This window comes from Natator depressus, chromosome 1 (genome assembly GCF_965152275.1).
Source record: "Natator depressus isolate rNatDep1 chromosome 1, rNatDep2.hap1, whole genome shotgun sequence".
NCBI classification, from domain to species: domain Eukaryota; kingdom Metazoa; phylum Chordata; order Testudines; family Cheloniidae; genus Natator; species Natator depressus.
In genome coordinates, this window is record NC_134234.1 from 278,079,834 (window position 1) to 278,107,025 (window position 27,192).

Here is a 27,192-nt window from a genome sequence, read left to right on the forward strand (position 1 = left end):
GAGGAAGTTAGTGAAACAGAATTTAAAAAGGTATAGCGCAAAAAGTAAAATCCCTTCAAGCTGCATGGAAACTTTTTAAAAACACCATAATAGACACTCAATTTAAATGTAAACCCCAAATTTAAAAGCATAGAAAGAGAAACAAAAAAGTGCCACTACCGCTAAACAATGAAGTAAAAGAAGTAGTGAGCGGCAAAAAAAAAAAAAAAAAAAAAAAAGGCATCCTTTAAAAAGTGGAAGTTAAATCCTAGTGAGGAAAACAGAAAGGAGTATAAACTCTGCAAGTGAAATGTAAAAATATAGTTAGGAAGGCCAAAAAAGAATTTGAAGAACAGCTAGCCAAAAGACTCAAAAAGTAATAGAAAAAAAATGTAAGTACATCAGAAGCAGGAAGTCTTCTATAACTTCTTTAACAGTGGGGCCACTGGACAATTGAGGTGCTAAAGGAGCATTCAAGGATGATAAGACAATTGAGGAGAAACTAAATGAATTCTTTGCATCAGTCTTCACGGCTGAGGATTGGAGGGAGATTCCTAAACCTGAGCCATTCTTTTTAGGTGACAAATGAGAGAAGGTTTTGGAACAAACTGATAAACTAAACAGTAATAAGTCACCAGTACCAAATGGTATTCACCCAAGAGTTCTAAAGAAACTCAAATGTGAAATTGCAGAACTACTAGCTGTAGTTTGTAACCTATCATTTAAATCAGCTTCTGTACCAGATGACTTGATGATAGCTAATGTGATGCCAATTTTTAAAAAGGGCTCCAGAGGACATCCCGGCAATTACAGGCTGGTAAGCCTGACTTCAGTACCAAACAAACTGGTTGAAACTCTAGTAAAGAACATAGAATCATAGAATATCAGGGTTGGAAGGGACCCCAGAAGGTCATCTAGTCCAACCCCCTGCTCGAAGCAGGACCAATTCCCAGTTAAATCATCCCAGCCAGGGCTTTGTCAAGCCTGACCTTAAAAACCTCTAAGGAAGGAGATTCTACCACCTCCCTAGGTAACGCATTCCAGTGTTTCACCACCCTCTTAGTGAAAAAGTTTTTCCTAATATCCAATCTAAACCTCCCCCATTGCAACTTGAGACCATTACTCCTCGTTCTGTCATCTGCTACCATTGAGAACAGTCTAGAGCCATCCTCTTTGGAACCCCCTTTCAGGTAGTTGAAAGCAGCTATCAAATCCCCCCTCATTCTTCTCTTCCGCAGACTAAACAATCCCAGCTCCCTCAGCCTCTCTTCATAAGTCATGTGCTCTAGACCCCTAATCATTTTTGTTGCCCTTCGCTGGACTCTCTCCAATTTATCCACATCCTTCTTGTAGTGTGGGGCCCAAAACTGGACACAGTACTCCAGATGAGGCCTCACCAGTGTCGAATAGAGGGGAACGATCACATCCCTCGATCTGCTCGCTATGCCCCTACTTATACATCCCAAAATGCCATTGGTCTGACAAAATTGTCAGACACATAGATCAACATAATTTGTTGAGGAAGTGTCAACATGGCTTTTGTAAAGGGAAATCATGCCTCACCAATCTACTAGAATTCTTTGAGGGGGTCAACAAGCATATGGACAAGGGGGATCCAGTGGATATAGCGTACTTAGATTTTCAGAAAGCCTTTGACAAGGTCCCTCACCAAAGGCTCTTAAGTAAAGTAAGCTGTCATGGGATAAGAGGGAAGGTCCTCTCATGGACTGGTAACTGGTTAAAAGATAGGAAACAAAGGGTAGAAATAAATGGTCAGTTTTCAGAATGGAGAGAGGTAAAGAGTGGTGTCCCCCATGGGTCTGTACTGGGACCAGTCCTATTCAACATATTCATAAATGATCTGGAAAAAGAGGTGGCAAAATCTGCAGATGATACAAAACTACTCAAGATAGGTAAGTCCAAAGCAGACGGCGAACAGCTACAATAGGATCTCACAGAACTCGATGACTGGGCAACAAAATGGCAGATGAAATTCAATGGTGATAAATGCAAAGTAATGCACATTGCAAAACATAATCCCAACTATACATATAAAATGATGGGGTCTGAATTAGCGGTTAGCACTCAAGAAAGAGATCCTGGAGTCATTGTGGATAGTTCTCTGAAAACATCTAATCAATGTGCAGCAGCAGTCAAAAAAGCAAACAGAATGTTGGGCATCATTAAGAAAGGGATAGATAATAAGACAGAAAATATCATATTGCCTCTATATAAATACATGGCACACCCACATCTTGAATACTGCATGCAGATGTGGTCACTCCATCTCAAAAAAGATATATTGGAATTGGAAAAGGTTCAGAAAAGGGCAACAAAAATGATTAGGGGTATGGAATGGCTACCTTATGAGGAGATATTTATAAGACTGGGACTTTTCAGCTTGGAAAAGAAACTACTAAGGAGGGATATGATTGAGGTCTATAAAATCATGACTGTTGTGGAGACAGTGAATAAGGAAGTGTTATTTATTCTTTCTGCTCACACAAGAACTAGGGGTCACCAAATGAAATTAATAGGCAGCAGGTTTAAAACAAACAAAAGGTCGTATTTCTTCACACAATACACAGTGCTCTCTCCATTTGTGAATCACATATTCTACCAATTTTCATCAGGCACCTTTAAATCTTTGACATACACACCCCTCTTCCCCACCCCGCCCTCAGATGTCTGCTGTAAATTATGCCTCACAGTTGCAGGGCATGGGGAACCACAATATCTCATTAGAAGATATTTTTAAATCATAGAATAACAAGAAAGAAGGGTCCAAACGAAAATAAAATGTTATAAGTTAGGCATGTGCTTAAGCATTTTTCTGAATCGGGGCTTGAGTCAAAGGATTAACAATTCTACCAGCCCAGCACATTGTACATTACTCTACAGAAAAAGAATGCTGTATGCGTTTCAGTAAGGAAACATACTGTTCTCCTCAAGGACAACCCTGCCTACTCCTAAACCAAAAGCTATCAAGAGTAATGCTTCATTATAGTTTATTGTAAATTTGCCCCATACATTGTAATAATGAAGCACCCAATTTCCTCTTTGTTAGAGTTGTATGTCTAATTCCTATGTATTACTTTGAAAACACACCCCTAGCTCGTCACAAGTACGTTTTTGGTTATTAGTTGGTGAGCACTTAAACCCTGATCTGAGAAGATATCCAGATTCTGCAATGACAGTTTCAGTCTGTGACCTTTTGGCCCTACACTACACTATTGCCAAGCTGACAACAGCCTTATTGTAACATGGAGCCAACAAGTCTAAACCCTCTACTTCATTCATATTGCTGTATTAAAATAATAATAATGCAAACAGTAAATGCCAAAATAATTTAGATTGTATGCTGCTGTTGGCTCTTTATGACATTATTGCTGAAGACAAGTTAAGAATGAATTAGTCCACAGAAATCCAGGCACTCTCTCATGTCCAATCTAGGAGATGGATAAAATGCTACGGACTGTCTACTCATCAGACATCAAGCTGCGGGCATTGGACCGAGTCCAAACAAAAACAGTCATTAATGAGTTATTTTTGTTATTACTTGTTCTGTGACAGGACTTTACAATAATACAAACCACTAAGGGGACAATTTAAAATCAAATTGTGTTAATAAAAGAAACATTCCTTGTGGTGTTTGTGTATATATACACCCTTCCCCCACACACACCTAAAAAACCCCCACTTTCTGCTTAAGTAAATACTGAATTGAGATCCATATGAGTACATGCCATCCATGAATTTCTGGTGTGCACATGTATCACATGGGTAATAAATTCAGATATGGCTTCCTTCTGAACAAGTTAATGAAACTCAATGAGTTTATAAAAAATTGGTAAAAAATCTGCATCACTGTATTGAAAAAAGACATAATCCAGTTTAACAACTTGAATCCCTGTAAACTCCAAAGTTTGGTCTTTAGTTGCTTAAATCCCAAACTGTAGCCATGTAAAATATAAAAAAGAAAGAGAGAGAGAGAGAGAAATCATAGCACAGTTGCTCCTGAACAAAACTTGTAGAATTAGCATGTTCATTTGAATTCAGTGGAGCATGGTGATTTTAAATATGTTTGTACATTATGGCTAAACTCCAGACTGTTCATGTTCACAAGCATGTTTAGCAAAAGGCTGTGCAGTCTTCTAAACATACATATTGTGACAAAGTTCCTCCTCTACCTTGGTGGGTCTTGCGCTTATTGGCGGATTTGCTCGTCTTGGAGCTTCATGGAAGCCCTCAGTTTGGCCGTTTTCGTGAATCCACAGTCCAGGTCAACTCCTCCTGTGTCTGACCAGGAGTTGGGAGGTTTGGGGGGAACCCGGGACCGCCCTCTTCTCCGGGTTCCAGCCCAGGGCCCTGTGGAATGCAGCTGTCTAGAGTGCCTCCTGGAACAGCTGTGCGACAGCTACAACTCCCTGGGCTACTTCCCCATGGCCTCCTCCCAACACCTTCTTTATTCTCACCATAGGACCTTCCTCCTCGTGTCTGATAATGTTTGTACTCCTCAGTCCTCCAACAGTCCACATTCTCACTCTCAACTCCTAGTGCCTCTTGCTCCCAACTCCTCACATGCACACCACAAACTTAAGTGAGCTCCTTTTTAAACCCAGGTGCCCTGATTAACCTGCTTTAATTGATTCTAACAGCTTCTTGATTGGCTGCAGGTGTTCTAATCAGCCTGTCTGTCTTAATTGTCTCCAGAAGGTTCCTGATTGTTCTGGAACCTTCCCTGTTACCTTACCCAGGGAAAAGGGACCTACTTAACCTGGGGCTAATATATCTGCCTTCTATCGCTCTCCTGTAGCCATCTGGCCCGACCCTGTCACAATATGAATACATGTTTAGTGGTAGGTCAGCGTCCTAATGAAACTGAAAACAATATTTTCATGTCTTTTTAGGGAGTGGCACCTCATGAAATCAAGAGCATCGTATATCAAGATCACCATCTAAAATGAACATGCTATTGGGTCTGAGTGTGCCCTATAATATATCAACCTGGTTTGAAATGTTTTTTTCAATTTTGGGAGGAAAAATAGGAAATTAAGACACAAAATCATTAAGTTCAGGTAACACTAAGAGTCTAACTCACAGAAGCAAACTAAACACTGATGGCTAAACCTTGAGAGCTTTACTCAGTTTGACTGCAGTGGGGGTTGGCCTGTATAAGGACTGATTAAAAAAAAACTGCAAAACCACCTCAGGATTTCTGGGTTTTAAACATATTTTAGGTGTTTGTGCCTCAGCTTTGGTATCTGAAAAATGGGGGTAAGTGATAACTTTCTTTATAAAGGGCTTTGGGCTGTAGAGGTGAAAATTACTGTAGAACAATAAAGAATTATAATTAGAGAAAAAAATATCTCTGTGTTTTATCTACACAAAAGTGAAGCGTCTTCCACAAGGTCACACAGCTCGATGGTGGCAGAGCCAGAAATAGAACCAATAGGTGACTCATCATCCGGTATCCTATAACTAGACCTCAGTTCCTCTAACCGATTTCAATTATAGTAATCTTAGGATTTAGTTTAACAATAGTAAGGAAAGCATTTTCAAAAAGGAGAGTCGCTTATCAAACTGACTGCATCCCTTTGCGTATTCCATGTTCTGTCAAAAGAATCTCTGGACTCTCCGATTTTATTTTATTTTACACTGGAATAAAAGGAAAGAAAGAGATATTACTCATTAATCTAAGTAAAAACATGGCACTAGTGATGCTACCAAATTCAATTAGGGCTTTGGCAATCTGCTGAGTAAGAACTGATCAAACTCCCATTGAGGTCAATTTGCTTACTGACTTCAGCTGTACGGGCCTCGAGTGCTCACAGCATAAGTCACAGCTCAAGTAACCAGAAGAAACTAATTTGCACACCTAATTTTTTCAAGATGTTAAAAAGGGAGTCAGGAGGGCAAAATGAGTTCAACTTGTCCACATTGGCCAATTTCAACCATATTTAATGGTTCTTAAAGCCTTTCATCATGAAGCACTTAGCAGTCTAGATACCTACACCACTGACGACTGGATGGATGGCCATAGGAAAGCAGCTTTCGGAACACTGAACAACAGTGTGGAGTGAGGGAAGAACTGTCTGACCAAGGAGGCACTCCGTTACTATGGTGATGAGAGCCATTTAAGTAAGTTAGAAAATTCAGGACTAACGCAAAACCATACGTTTATGAAGCGCTTCATAGGACCATTAACATCCATGCAGAGTAGACAGAGTGTTGGTTTCTAAGGTCTCACCGAAAGTCTTCCCTCTCTCTGCCCCCAAACTCACAGAAATTAAAGTACCACACAATGAACTGGTTTATCTGCCCTGGGAAGATAGAAGTCTGAGTCAGTCCTGTTGTAATTTAAATATGTGGTTGTAGGAAGGCTAGGCACATATCAAACTTGAGGCCTAATCTTCCAGTCTTTGCATATACAGAATGTCCACTGCCTTCAGTGGAAGTTTGGATACCTAAGAAATACAGGGATGTGTCTCCTGACGCTTAACAACTAAGCAAACCCCTATTTGGGCCATCTTCCAGAGACATTTACCAGATGCTAAAACAGAGAATAAATGAAAAATCTGTGTTCAAATTTTGTGGAATTATGAGCTACTTCACATATAAACAATGGAAAAACAGACCCCTATATATTCACATTTTTAAATAACAAAGGGTTATTTAGCCACTAAATGTAGTTAAATGCTATTTTCCAACTTGAAGGCCTCACAGGTTTGAAGGGAGGGGGTTGGGAGACCTACAGTTGCCGCACATTTGCCCTGCATTGTTCATGCACACGCCTCCAAGCGTTACACTTTTTGCTCCATTTGCAAAATGCTGAGAAGTATTAATTAAAAATAGCCTATGGCATAATAATTCCAGAGCACTGCATAGTTCAAGAAGGTTTGTTTCCAAAAGATCTTTTACGTTTCTCTTGAATAAGATTTGTGTGTAATCATTGCAAAGCCATTGTTTTGCCCTTAAAAACCTTTCTAGAATTCAAATGTTAAAAAAAAGATCTGAAACCTACCACTGACATTGTAATATTGTATTTTAGTTCTTATCATATTACCATGCAATATTTTATTAGACTAATTTGCAATTTAATTTAGGTGACTGATTTGTAGCTTATACTATACCCTGTCTCTCAATACTAATGAGATCTAGAGTGTTGAATCATCCTCCTACCCAGTTTCTTTTTCTTCCTAGTGATATATTTTTTTGTCTTTCTTTTCTAAATTATTTTCAGTAAACTGTAGGACTGGTTGTTATAGGTCTCTCCATTCTCTTTCTGCAAAACAAACTCCAGGATCTGGTGCTGACTTTCAGTAGATGGATTATCTCCTGCCTGCATGGAAAGAGGGATACTACTCTATAGAACTGTCCTCCTCTATAAGGGACTCTGTGGAATTCTAGGGAAGTGGTAATTACAGAGTTGTTCTATGTCTGTAGTTTTCGGGGGAGGGGGTTAAGAAATCAAGCCAGAACTTGATTCAGCTGGGAGCTATAACTTCCTTTAGATCCTTTAGAGGAACCTAAATAACAACAGAATATCTATAACAAGAGCTATCCTGCTAGGGAAGGAAGAGAGGGCTTTGAGAAAAGCTACATCCATGCAGATGACTTCCTACTCCACACAAGTAGAGAGTTCTTTATCCACAAGTCACTTAGATTTGCAGAGTTGAGAGACCTCACGCTCCAACCCTCAAACTCCTCTCACCAGGAGGCACATGCTACAGGAAATGAAAATAAACCTTGCAGATTCTTCTGGCTTTCTGGTCCTCTTCTTGGGTTTCTCCACAAGAAAAGGAGAACTCGGCACAAGGAAACTACCTATACTTAATAGCAACTGGTATTTTATCCTCTTTAGCTACTTGGATAGTGAATGCAGTGAAGAAATATAGGTAAAAGCAGAGGTCATTTAGCACAAACAAGAGAGTAAATTTGCTTTACAAATATTATAGGCACTCTATTCTTTCTCTAGATCTATGGGATTATTCCCTGGGTCCTCTTTGTTCCCCTTTTAAAAAATGGCAACTGTGTTTGCCCTTCTCCAGGCACAATCTCAGTCTTCCCACCATATCCTCTTATCCCAGTCTTTCCCTTACCATCCACCCAGGCCCAGTTTCTCGCCTTTCTGTATTCCAGTCATATTGCTCCCTCCTTCTCCTCCTCACTCCCTATAACTTCCAACAGGGGGAGCATTGAGAGCACTTAATCTGATCTCAGTTTCTGTGCCTAGTGCCACAATGACCCCTGGCTGCCAGAAGGAGCAGGGAAAATTCAGCTCAGCCCTGCAGACCTGGGAAGGAACAGGCTCAGTGCAGATACACTCTTCTGTGTCTCATCTGACAAACTAACAAGTCTCCTCTGAATAGAACTAGTCAAAAAATTTCCAGTGGAACAATATTCCATCAAAAAACTGCCATTTAATTGAAACCAAAACTTTCCACAAAAATGTGTCAATTTCAACAAAATGTTGTTTAAAAAAAATTATAACAAAGTGTAATTGGAATTTAAAAAATTTCAACCTTATCAGACCACTGCATTTTGATTTTACATTTCAAAATTACTTTTCATTCCAAAGTTTCGTTTGGTTTATACTGAAAGTGATAATTTAATATAAAATAAAAAATCAAAATGTGAACTAAACATTTCAGTTTTACCGCAACAAAACACTTTGATTGACACAAAACAAAAAGTTTTCAAATATTTAATTTCACATTAAAATTTCCAAGATTTACAGTTTTCATTCCAAACTGAAACAAAAATAAATTTCACAATGCTGGAATTTCCTACAGAACAGAAATTCTGAGTTTCAGCCAGCTGCACCACTTAACATGTGTGAACATAGTTTTCAGAGAACATATGAACATAACATAAGAGATCCATCCCCTGTCGCCCATTCCCAGCTTCTAGCAAACAGAGGCGAGGGTCATCATCCCTGCCCATCCTGGCTAACAGCCAATGATGGACCTATCCTCCATGAATTTATCTAGTTCTTTTTTGAACCCTGTTGTAGTCTTGGCCTCCACAACATCCTCTGGCAAAGAGTTCCACAGGTTGTGTGAAGAAATACTTCCTTTTGTTTGTTTTAAACCTGCTGCCTATTAATTGCATTTGGTGACCCCTAGTTTTTGTGTTATGAGAAGGAGTAAATAACACTTCCTTTTTTACTTTCTCCACATCTGTCATGATTTTATAGACCTCTATCATATCTCCCCTTAGTTGTCTCTTTTCCAAGCTGAAAAGTCCCTATCTTATTTCTTTCTCCTCAGGTATGTTCCATGCCCCTAATCATTTTTGTTTCCCTTTTCTGAATCTTTTCCAATTCCAATATATATTTTTTGAAATGGGGTAACTACATCTGAACACAGTATTCAAGATGTGGGCATACCATGGATTTATATAGAGATAATATGATATTTTCTGTCTTATTATCTATCCCATTCTTAATGGTTCCCAACATTCTGTTCGCTTTTTTTGACTGCTGCTGCACATTGATTGGCTGTTTTCAGAGAACTATCCACAATGATTCCAGGATCTCTTTCTTGAGTGCTAACTGCTAATTTAGACCCCAATATTTTATATGCATAGTTTGCATTATGTTTGCAGTGTGCATTACTTTGCATTTATCAGCTTTGAATTTCATCTGCCATTTTGTTGCCCAGTCACCCAATTTTGTGAGATCCTTTTGTAGCTCTTCGCAGTCTGCTTGGGACTTAACTATCTTGAGTAGTTTTGTATTATCTGCAAATTTTGCCACCTCATTTCCCAGATCATTTATGAATATGTTGAACAGTGCTGGTCCCCATACGTACCTCTGGGGGATACCACTATTTTCCTCCCTCCATTCTGAAAACTGACCATTTTTTTCTACCCTTTGTTTCCTATCCTTTAACCGGTTACTGATTCATGAGGGGACCTTTCTTCTTGTTCCATGACAGTTTACTTTGCTTTAGAGGCTTTGGTGGGGGACCTTGTCAAAGGCTTTCTGAAAATCTAAGTACACTATATCCAGTAGATCCCCCATGTCCACATGCTTGTTGACCCCCTCAAAGAATTCTCGCAGATTGGTGGGACATGATTTCCCTTTACAAAAACCATGTTGACTTTACCCCAACAAATTATGTTTGTCTATATGTCTGATAATTTTTTTCTTTATTACAGTTTCAACCAGTTTGCCTGGTACTGAAGTCAGGCTTACCATGCTGTAATTGATGGGATCACCTCTGGAGCCCTTTTAAAAAATTAGCGTCACATTAGCTATCCTCCAGTCATTTGGTACAGAAGCTGATTTAAATGATAGGTAACTAACTGCAGCTAGTAGTTCTGCAATTTCACATTTGAGTTCCTTCAGAACTCTTGGGTGAATACCATCCAGTCCTGGTGACTTATTGCTGTTTAGTTTATCGATTTGCTACCAAAATCATATCATGGCCAGATTTGAATGAATTTTTACAGGAACAGTAAAGGCACATTTCTACACTAAGACAACCCCCCTTTCCAATTTCAAATACCTGATCCAAAACAAGGAGGCGCTAGAGCTTCTGAATGAGGTAGTTGTAAGATTTTAATATAGACAAAAACAATATTTTCCCTAACCTCATTTCTGGCAAATGGCCAAACAATTTTTGCTAAAAATTTCATCAAAAAACCCAAAACCCACCAGTCTGACACACACATCCAGCATGGAAAATTTCAACCCAAACAGCTAAAGTTTGGCAAAGTTTTAAGCAAGTTTTAAGTATATGGCCATATAAATAAAAATAAAACAAGGAAAGAAGTGGGACTGCTAAGAACTGAGGATGGGGTAGAGATTAAAGATAATCTAGGCACCTAAACAAATTATTTGCCTCAGTTTTTAACAAAGGCAATGAGGAGCTTATGGGTAGTTGCAGGGTTGCTAATGGAAATGAGAATTTGGAAGTTACCATAGCCAAGGTGGAAGTTAAACTTAAACATCTTAATGGGACAAAATTGAAGGTCCCAGATAATCTCCATCCAAGAATATAAAAGGAACTGGGACATAAAATTGCAAACCAAATAGCAAGGATTTTTAATGAATCCATCTGTGACTGGAGAATTGCTAATACAGTACCTATCTTTAAGAAAGGAAGAAAAAAACTGATCCAAGAAACTATAGGCCCATTAGTTTGCCCTCAGTTGTATGCAAGGTCTTGGAACTAATTTTGAAAGAGAAAGTAGTTAAGGACATAGAGGTAAACAGTAATTGGGATAAAATACACAAAGTTGGGAGGTATTGCCAATACAGAGGATTGAACATTATTCAAGAAGATTTGAATGACCTTGAAAACTGAAGTACTAGAAATGGGATTAAATTGAATAGTGCAAAATGCAAACTCATGGACTAAGGGTCCAACAACAACAAGAATTTTAGCTATAAGCTGGGAACATATCAGTTGGAAGAGAAAGTCCTGGCTGTATTGGTCAATCAGAGGACAACTATGAGTCACCAATGTGATGCAGCTGTGAAAAAGGCTAATGCAATCCTAGGATGCATCAGGCGAGATATATCCCGTAGAGATAGGGAAGTGTTATTACCATTATACAAGGCACTGGTAAGACCTCATCTGGAATACTGTGTGCAATTCTTGTCTCCCATGTTTAAGAAAGATGAATTCAGACTGGAACAGGTGCAGAGAAGGGCTATTTGGATGCTCAGACAAATGGAGAATCTATCTTATGAGAGGAGACTTAAGGACTGTGGCTTGTTTAGGCTAACCAAATGAAGTCTGAGGGGAGATTGCTCTCTATAAATAAGTCAGAGGAATAAGCACCTGAGAGGGAGAAGAGCTATTTAAGTTAATGGCCAGTGTTGGCACAAGAACAAATGGATATACACTGGCCATCAATAAGTTTAGGCTTCAAATTAGGAGAAGGTTTCTAACTATCAGAAGAGTAAAGTTCTGGAACAGCCTTCCAATGGGAGCAGTGGGGGAAAAAACTTAACTGATTTCAAGACTGAGCTTGAAAATTTATGGAGGGGATGATATGATGAGATTACCTACAATGGCACATAGCCGATCTGTGACTACTAGTAACAAATATCTCCAATAGCCAGAGATGGCACACTAAATGGGGAAGACTGAGTTACTACAATGAATTATTTCCCAGGTGTCTGGATAGTGGGTCTTGCTGACACAGTCATGATCTTATTGATCACCATATTTGGGGTTGGAAAGGAATTTTCCCCCAGGTCAGATTGGCAGAGACCCTGGGTTTTTTTTTTTTGTTTGTTTGTCTAACTCTGCAGCATGGGACATGGGTCACTTGCTGATTTGAACTAAAGTAAATGGTGGATTCCCTGTCACTTGAAGTCTCTAAATCATGATTTGAGGACTTCAAGTAACTCAGACAGAGTTATGGGTCTATTATAGGAATGGGTAGGTGAGGTTCTGTGATGCGCAGGAGGTCAGAATAGCAGAGCATGATGGTCCCTTCTGGCCTTAAAGTCTATGATTTGAAAATAGGGTCTTATAACGGAAAAGGTCTTAAATGGGACAACCTTAATACACATCACCTGCACTACCTAGTTATTTATATTTGCCCACAGTTCTGCAGCTAATTCATCCAAATGTAAAGGAAAGCTCTCCTAGGAAACATGCATGCGTACTTCCCGGTATTCAAAACACTTTGTGGAAGTTTCATTGTGCCTGATGCCAGACACTTTTATTATGCCATTTGTACCCAGAACTAACAAAAATCAGGTTTGTGCGATGTACACACATCTTGGCAATTGCAGTCACATTTCTCAACGCAATAAAACCGCTCCCAGGTAACTTCAGCACTGGAGTGGCTTGATCTTCTGGTGAATAGTGCCTTAAAATTGTCTGTGGAATGCCTCTCTCATCAGTCAAACAATGCGTTCAGAACGGTTACCTGATGAACTGTCCAGGGTGAATGACTAAAGATCACCCATAAAAGCCTTTCATCAGAAAGCTAAAGGCAGCAAAACTCAGCTGTCACACACTCCTCCATCTAGTGACCATAGAAACACCCACGATTTTCCATTAAGTAGTGAAAGACAAGTCCCAATTAATGAGCTCTACTTGGAAGTTTTCCAACCCATTGGGGCCTCATGCATGGTGCAAAGAAAGGCAACTGAGTAGGGGAAAGCCCTACCCTCATAGAATAGAAGAAAAACCGGTGCAACAATAAATATAAAGGGAAGGCTAACCACCTTTAAATCCCTCCTGGCCAGAGGAAGAAACCCTTTCACCTGTAAAGGGTTAAGAAGCTAAAGATAACCTCGCTGGCACCTGACCAAAATGAACTATGAGGAGACAAGATACTTTCAAAGCTGGAGGTGGTGGAAAACAAAGGGTTCTCTCTGTCTGTGTGTTTTTTCTTTGCTGGGACCAGAGCAGGAATGCAGGTCAGAACTCCTGTAAAGGGCTAATAAGCAATCTAGTTAGATATGCATTAGATTCTGTTTTATTTAAATGGCTGATAAAATAAGTTGTGCTGAATGGAATGTGTATTCCTGTTTTTTTGCCTAGAGGGATTCTCTATTTTTTTTAATCTGATTACCCTGTAAGGTATTTACCATCCTGATTTTACAGAGGTGATTCTTTTACTTTTTCTTCAATTAAAATTCTTCTTTTAAGAACCTGATTGCTTTTTCCTTGTTCTTACAATCCAAGGGTTTGGGTCTGTGTTCACCTATGCAAATTGGTGAGGATTTTTATCAAGCCTTCCCCAGGAAAGGGGGTGTAGGGTTTGGGAGGATTTTGGGGGGGGAAAGACGTTTCCAAGTGGGCTCTTTCCTTGTTATATATTTGTTAGATGCTTGATGGTGGCAACAATAAAGTCCAAGGGCAAAAGGTAAAATAGTTTGTACCTTGGGGAAGTTTTAACCTAAGCTGGTAAAAATAAGCTTAGGAGGTTTTTTCATGCAGGTCCCCACATCTGCACCCTAGAGTTCAGAGTGGGGAAGGAACCTTGACAAACATGTTCCCATTGAACCCACAGATGACCTTCCAGGCACATACTGTGCAGCTGGGTTTCCAGGATTTTTTACCCCCCAACAAATGGGTGAGATGTCTGGTTTTGGGGATAGCGCACAGGTGAAGCAGCTCTGCAAAGCATACTCTTCCCTCCAAACCAGAAATCTGCATGGGAGCTTAATGCAGCTGTTTGCAACATTACCTGTCCCTCCATGACTTTGACCCCTGAGAGAAAGGGGATAAATAGTCTTGGGCAGCACAGCTTGTAACTGAGTCTGTGTCTTCAGTACAGAGTTAACTCAGGTGTAGAGAACACAAGTTAATGCCTCTCGAGTTAGCTTAGCTAGAATTAGTTAGGGACAACTCTCAAGTTATAACTTGAGTTAACTCTGCAAGGAAAACAGGCCCTTTGTGAGCCATGCTGCCAAGTCAGAGAAGGACAGAGAAGCAGCTGAGTAGGGGTGCCTGTTCATTTGGAGGTTCCAAGATGCATGGAAATGAATCGTGATTTCCCTACAGATTCTCAGACTCCACGCTGATTGAAGTTTTAACTTGAATTTCAGGGTATTTTTCCACGGGAGAAAATGGGAGAGTGATAGACACCAATGTGTATTTTTGAACATGATGCACTATATACAACACAGTCATGTGAGTATAATAAAGAATCACAGAGTTACTTTCTTCTAACTTTATTAGAATATGGAAAATCATATTTTCTCTAAAACCACTGTCTCTCTGCTTCACTGCAGAGCTTCCACCTAGAGCCTTCCCCATCTTCCTGACTTACTGCACTTTTAAAAAGAAACAGCACACATATATATTCACAAACACAGCAGGTTTTTAGTTTTCTATGTTAATAAAAAAATTAAAAATCCTTAATGTGAATTCCACTATGGAAAAAAATCTCTGGAAAGCTTAACCTGAAGTAGATTATATGTTCAAAATAACTTCCCATATAATTTTATTGTATTTGTATATTTTAAAGAGAGTTTAACAAAGATCATAAAAGGACCTAAAGTGTATGAGGCTTCAAAGCTGTACTACATGCCGAACAATAAATGAAATCATCACTCTTTGGAGTATGGTAAACTAGACGAGAGAGCAAAACAAATCAAGTATTTCCAGCATTCCGTTGTTCTAAACTAGGGAGCAAGAAAAGGAAAGTGTTCACGGTGAGTAGCTTTTCCAAGCACAAGGTATAACTACAGGGTTTTTTTTGTTTTTTTTGTTTTTTTTTTTTTACTGGTTGTTTCTCCAGAAGGGGAAAGTAAAAACCTAACACACACGAGGTCTGACAGACAAAAGGGCAGTATTTCAGGGTTACATCCAGACAGATGATCTTTCCTAAAATTCTGAATGTATCTGAATGAGCCCACAGGCTTACATCTGAAACTGCATTAAAAATAACATCTACATTACAAAATGGGCTTTTAATAGACGAACTTGATCTGTTTTGAAGCGCTGTCAGTTTGCCTCCAGCTCTTTCCAGGACTATAGTTGCCACTCTTATTTGATTGCCACCTTTCAGTAGTATGGTATGGTAACACTGTATCTGGCTGCTCTGTGTGACTTAGTAGCACTAAAACCAAATTAACCAGTCTCTTGAGGATTCCCCCTAACACTGGGGCGGGGGGATGGAAGGAGGGGATTCCTCAGGTGGTTTAGAGTGGATACAATGGCTCCTGTCCCACTATCCCACCCCACCAGCAGTTCTGGGGTTATGTTATGAAGAATTGGGTGTGGCCAGGGCACAACTACATGCCAAAGTTTCCTGGCCACTAGCGTAGCTATTTGGGGACAGTGGGCAGCTGGTATTAGTTATAGCAGCCTCTCGCCCCAACCAGAGCACACTGGCCCCAGGGTTTGGGGACTGAAAAAAGCGGGTGAAAGTTACCTTTGTCCCAACTCACAAATCTTGTGATGCGCACGCTTTGGCCGGACGAGAGGAACTGCCTCATAAAGTTTTCTGCTTGAATCTACGGAGTCAAATTACTGAAGAAATCCAGACCTAAATTACTCCAGAGTGAAAAAAAGGATTTCCTCAGACTTTTAGGACCAAGGTAAAATGGACGTCAGTGGGCGGAGTCGTATAAATGATTGGATCCAGGAGTTAGTTTCAGTATTGCCCACCCTTGGGATTTTATCGCAGGTTTCATGATATTCAGTGTCTGTCTTTAAACTTCCTCAACTCTATAATTACATGAAATTCTCAGCTTTCATTTAAAAAAGGAGGCCCTTGCAACTGTGGAAAAAAAAACCCTCAAAAACCATGACCAAAGTATGTTCTCGAGGCTCAAACACCACAAGACAAATATGAAGAACCCCAAATGTATTATTTTTTTAAATGTCTCATGATGATTTTTAACCCAATTTCATGATTTCTGGGGGCCTGACTCACGGTTTTTGAGTGCTTGGGACTGGCACTACTGTAGTTTTCACACTTCTTCCGTGCAGGCCCTATTAAAAAGTTGGTGTGTGTGTGTGTGTGTGTGTGTGAAAAAAAACAAGAAGCAGAATGAGATCTGGAGTTAAAAACACAGCTTGACTGAAACCTTATGATTCCCTCACATCACATATCGACAAAATAAGAACCTCAGCTTAGTGTCCCTTGAAACACAGAAGCACAGGTAATAGATAACACACACATTGAAATTTGCACTACGGATCACTCCCTCACTGGCAACCCACCATCTTAAGAGACCACTTTAAACTATCCCCAGCTTTCCAAAATAGTTATGTTTGACCCGTCATAAAAAAACCCACTTCTATTAGGCAGGCAGTATTTGCCAGTACATTTGGTAGATGTTTAGACCTTTTAACTGTATTATTTTCCTCTGAATGGCACTATATCAGCCACACAATCACATATACCCATACACACAATTATGGTTTTCCTGCTTACCACTGTAAAAGGAGCATCTGAAGGACCCAGGCTGTCAGAAGAACACAAACCAAAGCTTCCACTTGTCAGTTTCAAAGCTGTGCCAGGGCTGCACCTTGAGGTTGTTACTCTGGAGCTTCCACAGGCAACTGTATTTTGATGCTGGAAAGGAGCAGAATGTTACCTTAAAGAAGCAGCTTCTCCGTTTTTAAAAACTCCCATGAAGCTTTCCCTTCCTTATCTTTAAGTAGGGGAGATGGGGGGAGGAGGGAATAGGATAGAATGTTCCAGGTTACTTAACATCAAGGTCCAGGTTTGTGGGTTTGTAAGGTGTTTCTATCCTGAAGAAAATTCTAAGAGCTGTGTATTATTCCTGAGGTTCTAGTGCGTATGTCCATCAACAGACACAAGTTGTACACATTTATTGGAAGTGAACATAACCTTTTTTGCAGAACCTGCACAGACACTGTCTATTAACCTATTGCAATGAGCTTTACTGTATTGCACTCAGTTATTCTAATTTTACATTTTAATGCTTCTTTCCGATATTATGAAGAAATATTGCACACTGCATTATCAGACACTGTAGAGAAAGACATTACAGTCTGAAAAGTCTCAGGAAAAGAGTGAAAATAATTTCCAGGCACAATATTGCTGATTTAGGAGCTGTTTTTTAAATCAAAATATTAGTGTCATAGTATTAAGGCGAGGTGTCTAGGTGTCTGTATATTATAGAAATAAAAAGCACCTTATGGCAACAAAAAATAGCCGTAGATTCCCAATGAAGAAAAATATAAGCTTCTTCCGCCAACCATAGCTTCAGATGAAAACAAAACAAGTCAACACACAGACCCTAAGCCTACCAAACAGGCAGACACTTTTTGCTCTTCTTCACAAATGGGTGAAGTCATAAAACACATAATAAAAACCCCTGGAACTTCAATTCTATCACTCTGAGCACTGGACTTGGACTCAGGAAACTTGGGATCTATTCCCAGCTCAGGCACTGGCTGGGTGGGTGATCTTGGACAAGTCACCGCCCGTCTTTGCCTCGATTTCCTCATTTGTAAAATGGGGATAATGATATGACCTTCTTTGTAAAGCCTATGAGAACTACTGATGAAAAACGCTATATAAGAGCTATGTATTATTGGGCTTTTGAATTACTCCAGCTCCTTCTCTCTCTTCCAAAGCAGTGTGGGAAACAGAGCACAAAAAAGGATTAAAGGAAGAATTGTCCCATGGTTAGAGTGCTAGCCTGATCTGTGGTAGACCTGTTTTCAACTCCTGCTCCACCACAGACTTCTTCTGTGACTTGGGCAAATCACTTAGCCTCTCTGTGTCTGTTTCTTATCTGTAAAACGGTGATGATGCTACTGCCCAACCTCCCGGGCTGTTGGGCACATAAACACATTAAGGATTGTGAGGCCCAGTGATGGGGGCTATATAAAACCCATAGAAGGGTAGATCAATAGAATTGATGCCCATCCATGCTGAGGGTGAAATGACTCAGCCATCGGTCTCATAGTTGGGACCAGAACCCTGGAGTCTTCAACTCCCAGGCCTGTGCTCCAAGCACTACTGCTTTCTACATACAAGGACAAGGCTGCTCTATTCATTCTAGGTCCAGGAAATCTCTCTGTATATTTAGGTTTAAGGTCTAAAATCCTAAATTTCTCAAAGGTGCCTCTCTGGAGACGAGGTAGTATTTGACATCCACTGATACTGTGTCATAGTAAAATAGGAGGTGAACCAATTACCTATGATAACTTTAAAAAGGGGGGCAGGATTTAACTAGGATCCATGAGATGAAAGTAAGAGGAAATACTTGCTCTGAATATGCAAAAAATCTTCCTGAGAGTGACTGTCAAATAATCTCTCAAGGTAACAGGAACAAACTCTTTTGCTTGGGAGTGTTTATACTACACGTTAGAATAAAAGCACTAGAATATGTACTGATGAGAAAAATCTTGCATTGGCAGAGAGACGGACTGGATATTTCTAATCAATATTTTTTCCTTCTCCAATTTAAATCATTCAGATTATTTTTGCTTTAAGTTATTTGAATGACAGCCATGCCTAGATGCACTGAGAGAGGAATCCCATTGCGCCAGACTCTGTACAAACACAATGTAAATGAAAAAATCCCTGCCCAAATTTCTTGTAGTGTAAATAGACAGAACAGACAGATGATGGGAGGAGAAACAAAATCACAGACTGGTAAAGTGATTTGTCCAACGTTACACAGCAGGTCAGAAGACAACCAGGGAATTAATTGGACCCAGGTCTCCTGACTCCCAGTTCAGTGCACTATACTCCCTGATTTTTTTTTAAATTATGTCTACATACAACTATTCATATGCACACTGGCATTAGGCATTCAGGATGTGTGAAATCTGAATGGATGGAATCTATAGTTTTAGCAGAACTGCATCTCTGTTTTAGGTACATAATCAGCAACACTCTCCAACCCTGACCTGGTCCTTCGGCCTACAGCTGGCGGGCCTGTAGTATGTCACCAGCCAAGCAGATAACTACAGCAGCACTTAGCAACTCATTCCTGAACCTCGGCATATAAAATAAGGGACTGACTATTTGAACAAATGCCATGTTGTAGAAGGGGGGAGAAAACCACAGAGAGAAGAAATTATAGTGGCTTGGTTTAATGAGCCAGCACACACGCTGCAGACTTAATGGACAGCGTTGACAGGGTTCAATTATAAAGAAGTCTGCAGCCTCATTACCACCACTGGTTGTCACTTACGGTATTAGTTCAGACGACCTACACAGTGGGAGGCACGCAAAGGAAAGAGGGGAGGAATAAATGAAAATGGAAAGCTCTCTTAAAAAACAATAAGGATATATGGCCCCAACTCACAAAACAGAGTGCATCAATCTGAAAAGTCTGACATAGGTGACAAAAGGTGACATAGGCAGTCCTGGTGGGGCAGAGGATAGCCCTGCCATGGTCCCAATCCCTCACACGTGTGAGAACAGGGCGACAGCGCACTCCCTGCGCTGCCGCAGGAGCCATTCAGCAGCAGGGTTGCCTCCCCCACGACTGGGGGCTTTTCCTCTTCACAGTCCCGGCCAGGGGCCTCTGCTCTGTTATCTGAACTGCCGCATTATCCAATTCCCTTCCTTGTCCCCCAGTATGACACACATGCCCTCTGAAGCATATATCTCATGCCTGGGGTCAAGGAAGGGATTTAGCTAATGCAGAGGTTTGGATAATCAGGAGTAGACTGTATATGATTACTAAATGACTATTTGCTACAACGATCTATACCAGCCCCTTCAAAACCACAATATACTTATGATCATATAAAAAAGCCAACATCATCAGTTGATAAGGGAACCCGTTCATAGGCTGCTTCTGAATATTCAAGTACCTATTTAAGAATCACACACATGCCACTTGATCATGCTCTACACATTTGTGTTCTAGTTTTTAATTACTGCCCTTTCCTAGGTAAATAAGCCTTATTCCAATTCACACATTACTATGTGCAACTCTTTTTTTTTTTTTAAAAAAAGGTTTCAAGAGCCAGGTGCTGCCGTTTGGAAATAAATGGTTAAAATTAAAATCGCTGTGCGTAACAAAGAAAAGTAGATGCCTTTCACCCACACCAGTCCCAGTCAGTGATTCTACCTATAGGAGTAGTTTGACTGTATTTCTGAGGTGCTGGCCTGCAGTGTCCAGCCAATACAGATAGTCCCAGATATGGGGCTAGATTTATTAATACAAGAAGCTTCATTCTGGCATATTTCACACAGTGGAGTCCAAGACCAAAGTTTACAAATAGACTCATAACTTTAAGGCCAGAAGGGACCATCATGATCATCTCATCTGATCTGCTGTACATTGCAGGCCAGAGAGCCTCACCCACCCACTCCTGTAAGAGACCCCTAACCTTTGGCTGAGTTACTAAAGTCCTCAAATCATTGTTTAAAGATTTCAAGTTGCAGAGATTCCGCCATTTACACTAGTTTAAACCTGCAAGTGGTTCATACCCCATGCTTCAGAGGAAGGTGAAAAAAACCCCAGTAGAAGCCTCTAATTTTGGGTTCTTTAATTTAAGTGCCTACCTTGAGGTACCAGATGTCAAGTTGGACACCCACAACTTGCCAGGTCAGAGGCAAGTTTTGAAAATGTTGTTGGTCTAAGTCTATTAATTTGTCACCTGAAAGTTCAATTTCCCAGAATGATCATGACTATAATCTATATTATCTGAAGTACATTTAATGTTTATAGGAATCAATGGACAGCACAGACAGGCCCAGCTGATAATCTGAAAGACAGCTATAAAACATATTATTACTGCCAGGCAGCTTTTAGCAAAAATGTCACAAACACAGGCCAACAGTGTATAATATGTATGACTGTGTAATACAGGCACTCAGTATTGTGTACCTAGGGGCCTAAGAGGTGTGCATAAAATTTGCCCAAGCAGCATTCTACTTATTACTTGAATGCTTCCAACCTAAAATAATTAAGATACATTGAGCAAATAATTATATAGCACAAGATGCATATTTATCAGCAGGGATTACAGGGTTGTCTGTCATAGGGAAAGTCAGCTAAAATATTCACCAACACAGCTAGTTTGCAGTATGACACAGGAAACTGATCATATTGCAGCCTGAAAGCATGTATGTGAAGTGCTTTACATGTGCAATGAAATACTGCAACCTCACAGCTTGGATAAGAATTTCCAATTAGTTGTGCATACTAGGAGACAGTGATGACAAATGGAAAAAACCCTGCTCCATGCCTTTTGCTCATCCAGAAGCAATGAAGTATGTTGCCAAATGCTCTTGAAATTTTGGAATGCTTTATTAAGGAAAATAGGTAGAATTTTCCTTTAAGTAACATGCACGGGGGGGAAATGTCTCACTAACTAATCATTGGTTTACACACCCCAATCTTTTAGAGAATGTCACAAATCCACAATGTTCCTGAATGCTAGAATTTTTGTATTTTGTCTGTGATTTAGCTGACACGTGAAAAAGTGCATGTAGCCAGTCAACTCCCTAGTATTAGGCATTAAACTTACAATTCAAATATCCTCCCGAAGCGCCATCCTTTCCCAATGGTATGGACCCATTCCACATATTTTAGGTTATGCCATTTTTTCCATTCCACATACTGTAGGTTATGCCATTTTCCCCTTGTATGCAACACAATTAGAGAAGTTATAAATCAGCCAGAATGTGGTGATAAGAACACACACTGGTATCCTGAGATACCGCAGCTGCTTTCAGCCTCCTAAAACACATAAATAAACCCTAATTTCAGTGTGAACCACATAGTATCATATGGCCCTAACATTTTAATTTTATTTCAATTCCATACACAAAAAGAAGAGAAGAGGTGTTCATAAAGTCAAGAAATGTATCATAAAACACCATGAGTGGAGTAGGGGGTCAAATCAAGGGTGGATAGTGGGAAGAGAACAAGAATATATTTAGTCACACAATTTTGAGCCTCTGCCATCTACAGAATGGGATTCACCACAACCTTATAAAACTTAACTTTTGTGTCCTCACATCTATGAATCACTGTTTCATAACAGGAAGCTGCCCCATTAACAATGGCTCTGAACATTTTTCAGCATCATTGCTATATAACTAAATGGCAACACTTTCCCAATTAACTATCCAAATCTCTCGCTCTGCCATAATCTCCCTTTTGTTGCACCTCTGCACTCTGATGTTGCACATCATCATGTCCCACCCACAGATCTATTTCTGTTTGTAATTCCCCATTGTGGTTGTTGTAGCCAAAAGCTTTACATGATAGAAGCCTTGGGCATTACAGTCGCTTTCTGGCTTATATCAGGGTGGGGGAAGAGATAAATTCCCTTTGTGAATAGATTCATATAGGGTTGGAAATTTTCTTAATGGAAAAGAACTGCTGTTCCCACTTGAGCCTCCCCCAGTGATCAGACAGCTTGCTGGAGTTAAATGAAGATTAGGGGGCAGTGAATAGCTAAGATTCTGGTGCACAATTTTCAAGCTGCCCGTGTAAAAGTTGGGAGTAAACAGCCAAGAACCATTTTTAATTGGTCTCTGTGGGTCACATAATTGTTGTTTAGCAGTCTGCAAGACAGATAATAAAGTTGCCGCATTGCTGTGTAGAATATAGGAAAACAAACTAGAAATTACACACACACACAGAGCTATTGAACATTTTATTGTTGTTACGCAAAGGGTTCAAAATGCATCTAAAATATTTCTAAAACCCGATGATGGCAGCAAATAAACATTCTTCCAAGGAAGTGAAAAGCTGTTTAAAAGTTTAGCTTAAATTCATTAAAGTGTGGTTATACCCTGAAAGTAACTATAAAAATGACATTGTGGAGTTCCATATTTATTCTCTCTCACTAACTCACATATAAAGTGCAGCCAGTTTGCAACTCCAAAATATGCTTTTTTGATCTGCCAGTACTGCAAATTCAACCTGGAATCTCAAAATAAATCAAGCTATTTTAATTGCTGTGTGTTGCACAACAGTGCCTTCAACAAGAATTTATAGCTGATGAGTTTTGTTGATGATTCACAAGGCAGAACAGAATCCAACCCACCCAGGGTGGCCTAAGACCTACACAATCACATATGTTCACAGATCACATGTGTGTCTCAGGAGCCGCAGGGATGTGATGCTGGCCACTTCCGGGAGCTGTGTGGAGCCAGAGCCCGCACCCCATGTAAGCGGCACGTAAGCGGCACCAGGCCAGAGCCCACACCCCTCCTGCACCCTGCCTCCCAACCCTCTGCCCTGAGCCCCTGCTGCATCCCACTCCCCTCCTGCACCCCAACCGCCTACGCTAAGCCCACACCCCAAGCCCCCTGCTGCACCCCAACCCCCGCCAAGTCCCCTGCCACACCCCCCACCCCTCTGCTCTGAGCCCCCTCCCACACTCTGCACCCCCTCCTGAACCCCAACCCCCTGCCCTGAGCCCCCTCCCACACTCTGCACCCCAGCCCTCAGTCCCCTCCCACGCTCTGCATCCCAACTCCCTGCCCTGAGCCCCCTCCCTCGCTCTGCACCCCCTCCTGCACCCCAACCCCTTGCCCTGAGCTCCTTCCTGCACCCCACACCCCCCTTCCACACCTCCTCCCACACCCCAACCCCCTGCCCCAGCCCTACATTCATGGCCCTACATGCAATATCTCCACCCAGCTGTGGCCCTCGGGCCAAAAAGTTTGCCCACCCCTGCTCTTGCATGAGCAGACCACTACAGAGGACTCCACTACATGATTTACCAGTCCGTGTAGGCAGAGTTGTCACCAGAGGCTACTGAGCCTTATAAACAAATGAAGGAGGCAGTTCACTGCAGTGGGAGAAAGGTGGCAATGGCATACACAAGTTGCATGGGGTCACTATGTTGCTTCACGTAGGACTCTGATACACAGGACTGCCCCTGCAGCCTGCAACCTCACAGCTATACTGGCCCCACAATGCTAATAGCAGTAAAGTAAGCAGCTATGGCTCAATGCCACAAAGAGCTCATAGGCAGAGCAAGATGGTGCTTTTTAAGAGTTGCACTTTAATCTAATTCTTCTTCCCCAAATTGCTTGAAATCACCAGCAGGGCACTTGTGCTTTCAGTTTCCACAGCCCCCGTGAAATGCACGTGGCTGGAATTCACATGAGCTGCGCCTGTGCCACCTGCTACGTGCGTGAGTTTAATTTTTCTTGAAAACACTTCTTGCACAAGTCAGTGTGACTGACAGGATAGTAATGAATGGCAGCACAGTACCTTGTAAGGGCAGATGGTTGTGTCAGCTCAGCCTGTTGGTGTGATTAACAAATGATCAATCAAAGTTCACCAATCTCATCTCAGTTCTTCACCTGAAGATACTGCAACTGAAGGACTGTATCTGCTTTGAACTTGCTGTAATTTTAAACTGCTTCACTTTATCACAGTGCTTTATCTGAATGACTGGTGCCAAGAACTTGCCATTGTAGAATTAATAACATATTGACACTTTCAACCCCTCCGTCTATCTTTGATGTTGGAGAGCTATAATAAGCAACAGAATATTTTACCTGAAAGAGATGACAGTGTTTCTTGAATTCAGGGACTGCTCCTTCCTAGCACACCTTGTGGCACTGATCAAGGAGAGGGGAATGGGTGGGACCACATACTGACCCCCTCCTTCTACTCTAGCCAGATGTTGCAAATGTAAGGGGACTGTTGCCCCCTTACTAAGATTCAGTAGGGGTGTTTTAGTTGCTAGCTCCCAGTACTCAAAGAAGAAGGGTCGATGGGGAATCAGGACCCTGAGACTGACAGTCCCCAGGAACAATGGGGAGAGGCCAATGCTCCAGGTCAGCCTGAATGACAGGGCGGGCAGGCTAATCAGGGAGTCAGGAGGCCAGGGAGGTCCCGTCCTCCATGTGAGCTGGAATTGCCTGGGTCAGACAGAGTGGGGCCGAGCTAAGGAGAAAGCAGGGGCCCGAGCTGAGCTGGGGAGCAGAGCTGGGCCAGAACCAGAGGGACCAGAAAAGCAGCCCAGAGAGAGCAGAGCCTGTCCTGGGAGCAGAGCTGCAGCCCCAAAGCCAGAGGCACAGGCCAGAGAGAGCAGACTTGCCCTGGGCGCCGAGCTGCAGCAACCAGAGCCAGAGGGGCCAGAGAAGCAGCCCACGAAGCAGGTCAGTGCTGGGAGCAGAGTCACAGAAGCAGCCCTCAGAGCAGACCTGTCCTGGGAGCAGAGCTGCAGCAACCAGAGGCAGAGGGGCCAGAGAAGCAGCCTAAGAAGCTGGAGGCAGAGCAGCAGCCGTGCTGAGGCAGAGTGGAACTGGAGCTGGAGCTGGAGCAGTCCGGAGCTGGATGTCGCGAGCAGCTGAGGAGAGCGAGGGGGGGATCCTGGGCAGTGGGCCCAGCACAGGGAAACGCCTCAGCCAGGAGGCTCTGCAGGCCAGACTCGGAGGGGGATTGGTAACCCCGACAGGGCGGGGGCAACGCTGGGAAGAAGGACCCTGCCACCTAGAGCCTGAGAGCGTGTGGCCACCACCAGAGCAAGTATCCGACCCGCAGCATCCCTACAGCACGGCCAGGGCCTGAGAAGAAGGCCTGGGACTTACAAGGAACAGGCTGGGAACTGCCCTGACATTCCAGAGACACTGTTTGTGATGTTCCCTGCCACAGAGCGGGGTGATGTGTTTCCTTTAACCTTTCCCATTTTTCCTTATTCTTTTTAAAATTAATTGTTGATTAAATAACTTGCATTTGCTTTAAATTGTATGTAATGATCAGTGGGTCAGAGAAGCGCCCAGTGCAGAGAGAGTACCCTGGAGTGGGGCACCCTAGCCCCTGTCCTAGGTGACCCCAGCAGGGTTGGGGGTCGAGCCCCCCAGGAATCCTGGGCCCAGTCTTGTCCTGCCAGACAGGAGAGTGGAAGGGGAGTCCTCAAGGGCAGGGAGGCCACTGGGTAAAGGAAGTAGGAGCGAGGATTCACATCCTTTCACTAGCCCACTTCACCGGGGTAGTGCAGAAGCCAGGAAAGTTCCCCACAATAGCGGGACTATTCCCCAGCTTACACATGGATTAGTTTGATATCCCCTCTTAAGGGAAGGTGGTGTGTTCACACGCCCTATGAGCCAGAGGTGATATGGCTCTGCACCACTTCCAAGATAGACCAGTACCTGTCAGGTACAATGTGGCCATAAACATAGTTTTGCTGTGACTTACATTTATTTAGACTGTCCCTATAAAACACCCTAAACCTCACAGGTTTCAGAGTAGCAGCCGTGTTAGTCTGTATCCGCAAAAAGCACAGGAGTACTTGTGGCACCTTAGAGACTAAAAAATTTATTAGAGTATAAGCTTTCATGGGCTACAGCCCACTTCAGCGGATGCATAGAATGGAACAACATATAGTAAGAAGATATATACATACATACAGAGAAGGTGGAAGTTGCCATACAAACTGTAAGAGGCTAATTAATTTAGATGAGCTATTAACGGCAGGAGAAAAAAAAAACTTTTGTAGTGATAATCAAGATGGCCCGTTTAGACTGTTGACAAGAAGGTATGAGGATACTAAACCCCACAGGGTGCCCTTAGACATTTAAGTTAATCAGAATTTTCCCCAAATGTCTCATGAATAGCAGTCTTGAAGGAATGAAGGTGTCAGATATAAGATAATTATTTGTTATCTTTATTTTGGTAGTTTTGAATCTTTGCCAAACAAATTCTGGCATATCAGCTACTTGAAAAGTCTTAGAAATAAATTACAGTTGTCCTCAGAGTCCAGTTTTTGGCATATGGCTGGTAACTTTGTATTTGCAAAGATGCAAATATACATCTGTTTTGCATGACGACAACTGGGTGCAAAAGTGCAAGATCTTGATGTGCAT

At 41.6% G+C, this 27,192-nt stretch overlaps 1 protein-coding gene across 10 annotated transcripts in view; it reads right to left on the reverse strand.

Annotated features, from left to right (window-relative positions):
• NAV3 (neuron navigator 3) overlaps positions 1-27,192 on the reverse strand; it is a 757,820-nt gene that overhangs the window by 685,358 nt on the left and 45,270 nt on the right. For 9 of the 10 annotated variants that reach the window (XM_074941993.1, XM_074941999.1, XM_074941997.1 and 6 more), the window contains exon 2: positions 16,846-16,986. The exons of the other annotated variant lie outside the window; for it this stretch is intronic. The gene's annotated coding sequence lies outside the window, so the exon portion shown is untranslated. The remainder of the gene's footprint in view (positions 1-16,845; positions 16,987-27,192) is intronic. 10 annotated transcript variants of the gene reach the window in all.